At 41.4% G+C, this 8171-nt stretch overlaps 1 long non-coding RNA gene across 3 annotated transcripts in view; it reads right to left on the bottom strand.

Annotated features, from left to right (window-relative positions):
• The window catches only part of LOC104913664, a 161169-nt gene that overhangs the window by 54917 nt on the left and 98081 nt on the right, over window positions 1-8171 (bottom strand). For 2 of the 3 annotated variants that reach the window (XR_002120578.2, XR_795534.3), the window contains one exon: window positions 6498-7532. The exons of the other annotated variant lie outside the window; for it this stretch is intronic. This is a non-coding gene — a long non-coding RNA (uncharacterized LOC104913664). Of the gene's footprint in view, window positions 1-6497; window positions 7533-8171 lie in introns of those variants that run through there. 3 annotated transcript variants of the gene reach the window in all.

The raw sequence follows: 8171 nt of genomic DNA, 5'->3' as shown, positions 1-8171 counted from the left end.
AAAAAAAAGCAGCCATTCACTACTTGAAAATAGAGAAATGCTGTTCTAAGGGGTGGTTACCTGGATTTGTATCATTAGTCTGACAGCTGGGCAACCCTCACCAGGAGCTCAGGGAGTCTCCTCACTTCTGAAAGTCAGAGCCTGGGATTTTCAAAGGCATTTGCTGGAAGGAGCGACTTTCTGACAGCCCCGGGCTGTCAGCCGAAAGGCTGCTGCTGGGAAATGGGGAAAGAGTTTCCTCTTGCTTGGAACAATACCTGGCTCTTGATTTCCCTGGATGGTTTTGCACTGCTACCTGTCCTGAGGCATGGAGTTAACTAAAAGATACAAAGAGGTCACTGAAGAGCTAAAGAAGAAAAGTCAGATGATAGGAAGTGTAACTTCACCTCCGCGCAGCTAACTTCAAAATAGTTGGATCAGCAAGGACGCCAAGTGTACCTACTAGCTTCTGTGTGTGCTTGTCTGGTTGTGGTTTTTTTGTTTTTTTTATTATTCTCGTGTTGCTGTGAAGAGTAGCTTGAAGAAAAGAGACCTGAGAGAAGTCAGACAGACAACTGCATGTGTCAGGCAAAATGTGTCAGGTTAGAACGCATCGTCTGACAGAGGCAGACAGGGGAGGCTTCCCACTGCTCAGATGGGTAAGTCACCATGCCTTTCAGTGAGAATTTGGCAAAAGAAATAGGTTTGTGGGTTTTCCTCCTAGGACTTTCTCCTTCAGCCTATGCATGTGTGGTCCAACCCAGGTGTGACCACTAAGGGTGGAAGTGCCAGAAGCTGATGTAGGTACCTGAAGGTACTTCTTCTGGTCCTATGCTTCCTAATGCTTCTCCTCCTTCCTCTCCCAACACAGTTTCAATCTATAAGTCTTGTTCTCACCTCAGTAACATTACAGCACCACACATATTGTCAAGCATGGACCTCCATCAGCTCTGTGGCAGCTCTGATGATAACCAGCTCAAGCACTGCTTAACCTAGTTGCAAAATTTGACAAACCCCATTTGTTTCCACATTCTCATCCCAGATTTTCAGGAGCAAGAGAGAAACAAGCCTATTTTCTTCATAAATATGGTGACCTGGGCTTTTGGTGCAGGACCTGAGTGCATGGGATGTTTTCTGGCTGCTCTCAGTCACTGTCATTTCACATCCAGCTCAAGTGCCAGCGTTTCGTTAAATCAAACCTCTGCATTTAATAAGATAAAATATTTCTTTATGAAATTAAAATTAGGTTTTAACATCTGTAGCAAACAGAGGGTATGCTCTCATGTCACATCTGCACCTGTGCAAATGCCAATTAACCCAGTATAATTAGTCACAATTTTTGCTAATTACCACTAAGATCAGAATCAGGATTTACTTCCTCATTTTTTATTCCCCTTTCTCTTCCAGCTCGTCATCTTTCCATCATTACCAGGAGCTGGGGGGTTATGCAGATGGCCACGTGGGACCACGTCTAAAAGCAAAGCCTGGGCACCAAATTCCTGAGGGCTCAGCACCTGAAATGCAAACACCATTTTCAGAACAGTGTGGTTCTTATTTCACCACCTAAAAAAGGGGTAAATCTTTGGTCATTCCCTGCCTCCAGCAGATTTTACAATGGCGCATACCATCAAAAGAAATCAATACACGGTAAATGGAGCACTTTTGAGAAAAGTTGGCTCCTGCTGTGAGCCTTGAACCTTTCTGGAAGTGGTGACAGAAAGTCACTATTTCATCACTGCAATGGGCTCTCCAGCCCATCCTCAGACTCTGCAACAAGTACGTGTCATACGACAATAAGGGTGCTTCTCTCCTGCTCACCTCCCCAGTTTTTTATCGTTATTCATTAATCACATCTCAGCATTCATCTCTACCATTCGTTGTCATTATTTGTGATTTTTGGATTAGTAATAACCATAATAGGAATTATCGTTGCAAGAGCTGGGGGAAGGACAGGATATTTTGGCAGGTCTTTTCACATGCAAAGCGCTGGACTCCCACAGACTACTTATAAGGAAGAAGTGCACTGTGGAGATGAAGAGGAGGAAGAATATTGTAGCTACTATGGCTTAAGTGAGGAAAGGCTTGTGAAAACTATTACTTCTTACTGTCTTAGATGATATAACTGAAGAGAAAAAAAGTCAGAAAAGCTTTGAGACACTGAACTCTTCTTCAAAATTAAAATAGGAGCAGCAAGATTTGCCTTGGGATGCCATTATTTTATCATTGGATTGTAAGGGATGGATTGGCATTCATTATTAACACTGTTCTATGTACACACAACTCACCTGAACAGTAAATACATTTTTTTATCTGTTTTAGTATTGTCTGGAGTTGCCTTGATTTTGATGGTGTTTTTAGGTGAGGGAATTATACCACAGATTTGTGATCCCAATTGCAGCAGAAGTGGTTCCTGCGCTTAAATAAAGGTGCCAGACCTAAATGGCCAACAATAGAAACTTTGGTAAAGTTTTCTTAAAGCCCAGTAAAGTTCATGGCTGTCCTTGCCTTTCAATGAAAGAGCTAACATTTCTTTGTCTATAACAGATCTTCTTTCTGCTGGAAACTAAACCTAGTACTCATTTTCTTATGTCCTCGGAGAACAACAGATCATCTGCTAAAATGTCCTTTAACGTATTAGAAAGTTGCATTGTGTCCTCTTTCAGTCTTTTCCTATTAACGTTCAGCTCCTTCAATGTTTCTCATAGGTCTTGTTTTATGAAACTCTCCTCCTCCTTGCTGGTATTTCTTTGAATCACCCCAATTCGTCCACATTATCAAACCTAATACCCCAAGGATCTCGTACTCAAGCCAGAGACTCCTTAGTGCCCAGCTAAGCAGAATATACGATCTCTCTGGTGTTACTTTCCAGAGCAAGATTTGCCTCTTCTCACTGTTAATTCATATTCATCTTCTGCAGTATTATAACCCCTTGATCCTTCTCCACTGTACTCCCATTAAGGCAGTTATTCTCCCTTTCACAGACATCGCCATGATTTCTCCTTCCTAAGAAGTCATTTGCACCATTGTCCTATTGAATTTCGTCTTGTTGATTTCCTACTGCTCCGCCAAAGCATCAGAACCATTTTAAATTCTAATCCTGTCTCCCAAACTGCTCGCAGTCCCTTCCAGCATAGTGCCATTTGTAAATTTTATAGATGTGCACCTTAGTACATCATCCACGTGGATAATGAAAATATTGAAGAGGTGTGAGACTCCAATTCTAGTGTCCTTTCTGCTCAAAGGAGAACTAGCCAAGAGTGACTTCTCAGACAGTTGCAGACCCATTTTGTGAGGTCGCCTTCGTGTCACGTTTCCTTGTTTGCTTATAAGAAAATGCAGTGGGGCCCTATTAAAAGCAAGGTACACCACAACCACTGCATCCTCCTAAACCACTGGGGCGAGTGGCTCTGTTAAGACAGATTGATTTGACAAGATTTGTTGTTCACAATTCCATATTGACTGAACCTTTTATGATTTTATTATCCTCCAGATACTTATAAGTGACTGTTTAATGATTTACTCTCTCGTTTTTCTGGGTTAGGTTGACTTGTCTGCAACTCTTGGCCCACTTTTCCCCTTTTCAAACATGGGAACTATGTTTGTCCTTCTCTGGCCCTCTGGGTCCTTTCTGTGACACAGGTAGTTGAAGACAATTGCTAATCGTGCAGAGTACAGTGGCACAATCCTTGAGAGCTCTGTCAGGTTAGGCTGACTCCTATGCATCTACATGCTCTTTAACTCATCTTTCTCCTACTGTGGAAAATTTTTGTGCTTCACCAGTGTTGTTTTCCTCCCTTCTCTTGCTTCAGAAGCCTGTGTTTCTCCCTCTATGCCCTCTGAAAGTCTTCCATTGGAGCCTGAAATCCTGCTGCACCGCTCCTTTCCTTCCACCCCCATCATACATCATGGCACTCACGTTTGATTAGCACTTCATTTTAATTTGGCAAGTCTTTACAGATATTTCTGTGCATCTACATTGATCTCTTTCTTGTCTTCCCATGTAGATCCAGTTCATCGCAGGCTTCAACTTCTCACTTTCAGCAACTGTCCAGCACCTCCTCCCCACAGGGACCCCTGAGAAGTTCATCCATCAGCACCCTGCATTTCCTCTGCTCTCCCCATTCTGCTGCTTTTCTGTCTTTTCTATGAATTCTGAATATGTTAAGTGTGTGGTCACCATCTATTTCTGGCCAAGTACTTCAGTTTACAATTATTTTAATAATTTGTAAAACACGGAAACAACCCTGAGCAAAGACACCAGCACTATAAGCCTTCCTCTTCCCAGATGAGCCCTGCCAGCCATTATCCCACAACAGAGCTTGAAGATATGATTTCAGGTAGATATGCCATAAAAACTGGGACTTCTAGAGCACGTGGATAACTCAGCTCTTCATCTCTCTGTTACATTTTACTCCCTGTGTCTGCAGCAATATGGACTGTAGAATGCCATTCTCCATGGTGAGCCATTACTCTATGGAAGTCTCTTAAGAATCACATAAATCATATTAAGAAAAAAACAAAACAACACATATTCACACAGGGAACCATTCTGGAGGGTTCACTCCTATTTCCCAATCTGTCCTTTAGCTCACATCTGATTTTTCCTTCTTTTGTAGTTTCTTGCATTTCCTACGAGCAGGTATACCATCACTACACCATCATGCGCGTTCAAAAAACCACAGCAAAAATGCTGGGAAGTAGAAGAAATGTACTTTCCTTCAAGATAGATATTTAAGCCTTAGATATTTTGGTTTCCTCAGAATATCAGTCACCTGACTTATTCTAATCAGCAAAAGCCAGGTACTTAAATAGCTGTGAGGAATTGTCCCCGGTGTCTTCCAGCTCCAGGACCCAACCACTGATCATCAATCTCTGGATCCAATCACCAGTGACTGATTTAATGATGTCAATATTCCTTTGCACTCCTCCATAATTTCCTGTCCCTGCCCTTTATGACTTGCCATAGGAAACAACCCATTATGATAATTCGGTATTCCTGCAGCAGAAAACGGTGCTGAAAATGAAAAATAAAATTCTGCGCAGATCCAAGCAGCAACCATAGCTGCAGAATTAGCGGCCAGGACACTATTTATTGAATTATTTATCTATAATGCAATGCCACAGTTTAAAAAATTAAATTAGTCTAATTATCCTATTTAAGGAGATAACTCTCCTGTTGCTACCACTCCCATAATTTTCTGCATTTCCATCTCCTTTAAGACTAAATTATCTACTTCTAGGCTTTTTTCCACCCCGTATATATCTGAAAAAAATATCCTTCGAGGTATAATTAACTTTTTCATTCAGAATCCTAATTTCCTCTCTCAGACATTTTCTGCTGTGTTTAAACTATTTATTATGCAAACTGAGAGAAGTCAAACTATGAATTATGTACAAATCTATGTATAGAAGTTCTCAGCTAATCACTGCATCTCGGTGTCTGTGGTTCAAGGTAACCAAAGTACACAGAATGGAAAATATCAGAGTCCAGCATTCAGTATAGGATATTTTTCCTCATGTTAAAGGCACCTTTTCCTCACAAAATAAATACTTTACGTCACCTTTTAATGATTTACTTTCTGTCCTGTTTTACAGTGATTTTGGACTTCCTCTGCCGTGTTTACCTTCCCTCTCACTTTGCCCCCTTCATCTCTTCTAAGTGCTCTTACTGAACGGCGGTCAGATGGGAAGATCTGCAGTGACTTCTTATGGCTGCTGAAGGGCCTTGCACTTGGCATTCAGATTTTGTCTTTTTCCTGATCCTGGTTCACGTGTTCGGTCTGTCCACTTGCATCTTGGATTTTCCATTGTCATTGCAGGGCTGGGAACAGCCTTGTAGGCACATTCAGAAGTGTCCTAAGGCATTTTTATTTGTCTTTCATGTAACTTAGGTTCTGGCATCATCATGCAGGTTACAGCTGCTGATGTTATTGATTATTAGCATTAATAAAGTTACACATGGCTCTGAGCCTAGATTAAGGCCTCAAAGACATCACAGAAAAAGGTATTTGTGGTCCCAAGGATTTTTCAATCTCTGATTACTCTTTCAGCTAATTAATAGCACATCAGTGGCTATCTATCTGTCCTGTCAGCACGAAGATGTTAAAAAACCCCTCTAGCTTTTCAGTGGCATATTTCCTAGCAGATTTATTTTAATGAAAAAGGAATTATCTTGCTTGAAGAAACCTTTTGGAGAAACCTTTTCTTCTCCAGTGCATGCAATTTCAAGTAAATGAAAGAAAGAAATATGCTTTTATTTATTTTTCCATATGGAAATGTTATGATTCATTAGCACGGAACGTGGATAAGCACTTCAGGGTTATGTCCAATGAGACAGTGGTAAGATAAGTGAACTGTTAGGGCTGGATCTCCTGCTTGTATAAGGCAGCAATGCTTCATTGAAGCCTGTTCTGTTCCGCTGAAAACTGAAGCTGGGATACCTCTACATATTGTATACATGCAATCTGTATTGTATTGTATATATATATATAAAGTGAATACAAGCTAGACACCAAAAATCAGAAGATGTCAGGACAACCTTTATTTATACAGGTAATAGATGGAGAGAAAGAGAAAAACAGCCCTGATTTGGAGAAATAAAATCCCTTCTCTAGGAAAATGCTTTGGCGAGGCTTTAATTTATCAGGGCCTTAAGGCCAGATGAAGTCAGTGCCTTTTAAGCACAATAAATGAATGTGTTGCTGAAGCTGTTTCCACATCTGAGAGCAAAGACAAAGATGTATATGCTTCTGGAATTAAGCTTGACTAATAGAGAAATGCCATTAAATGTGTACAGCTGCAGAAGGAAAGCTCTAGGTTGTTTTCTGGGAAGGCTCTTTTAACCATGAGCTCCCATTTGCAATCCAGTGAATTTACGTATTTAATTCCATACCTTCATCCAGTAGCCCAGCAGATACAAGAAAAAGCAGGTAGTGCAGTTTGTGTAGAAACACAGGATGGAATTTGTGAACGCACAGACCAAAAGCCCACGGTTCTCTCTGTGAAGTCAAAGAGGTTTTTTAGAGTCTTTGAGATTTTCGAGGGTCCCCAGAGTTTCTCCAGTTACTCTTCTAGAAGCTGGGAGAAGACCAAGCCTGTCCTCAGAATAACTCTGCTCCAGTGTGTCTTTATGATGAGGATGGAGACTTGCAGCCTCCCAGAAGGAGAAGAAAACATATAAAGGACTTTTACAGGAGCCTCTCCATTTCCTTCTAATCAGTTTTATCTCATTACCAAAGCATCTTGGTACTCTTTTCATGTCAGTGTGCATGGGACAGAGGAATTTGCTTGGATTTTTGTATCTGTTTACACCTCTTTAGAGCTCAGAACTCCAGAAAAGGAGGATGCTTGCAGCCCTCTACCAGTAACCCCAGTGAGCTTTATTTAACTCCTGAGTCAGGTCTGCTGGGATTCAAATCTGCAGTTTCAGAGAAGCTAGCAGGAATTGCAGACCTTGTGTTTTGGTCCCTTATGCCATCCCTTTGGTCTTGAAAGTTCAAATAAGCATGCACCAGGAGGAGAAATAATTGCAGGAGAACTCCCAAGCCGGGGCACTGGAAAGAAAGAGAAAAAAAAAAATCAAAGCAAGTTAAAAATATCCTCTGCAAAGACAACTACAGGCCAGTAGCTCTGGAAAGCTGAATTCCTCAGAAGGGATTCGCACCATCATTGTTATTTATTGCTTCTGACACCTGGTCCATCACGTCAGGAATACTTGCGGCTCCACCGCCTCCTGACAGATGCAGCATGCAGCAAATGCCTCCTCGATGCATCCTCCTCTGTCCTAGCAACAGGCTCTGGATGCAATCAAATCCCACTGTGATCAGGGATGGACAAGGTAAGGGATGGGTAAGATGGATGCAGTGATGGCTGCTGAGAGGATAAAGCTGAAACCTGTGCCTAGGAGATTTAAAACTGGCTGTAGCAAATGAAATATGCACAGCAACCTGATCAGATAATGTCAGTTCAAATTTTATTTATCTCATCACTAGCAGCTCTGTGAGTTTGCTGCTTTCACTTTTTCTACTATTATTTCTTTCTGGAAGCCTCTCATTAACCTGCTTTTCTCTGGATTTGTTTGTGCCTCGCTTTGGCAGCTGGCCAGAAGAAACAGGGCTTTAATTCCACAGACTGTAGAGTGTGTCCCAGTTATTAAACCATATTTATTTCTCTGTTTCCAGAATTTTGTGGTT

The sequence above is a fragment of the Meleagris gallopavo genome, chromosome 19, assembly GCF_000146605.3.
Source record: "Meleagris gallopavo isolate NT-WF06-2002-E0010 breed Aviagen turkey brand Nicholas breeding stock chromosome 19, Turkey_5.1, whole genome shotgun sequence".
Taxonomy (NCBI): domain Eukaryota; kingdom Metazoa; phylum Chordata; class Aves; order Galliformes; family Phasianidae; genus Meleagris; species Meleagris gallopavo.
The sequence above is the reverse complement of the archived record's forward strand: the minus strand, read 5'-3'. Positions and strand labels throughout refer to the sequence as shown.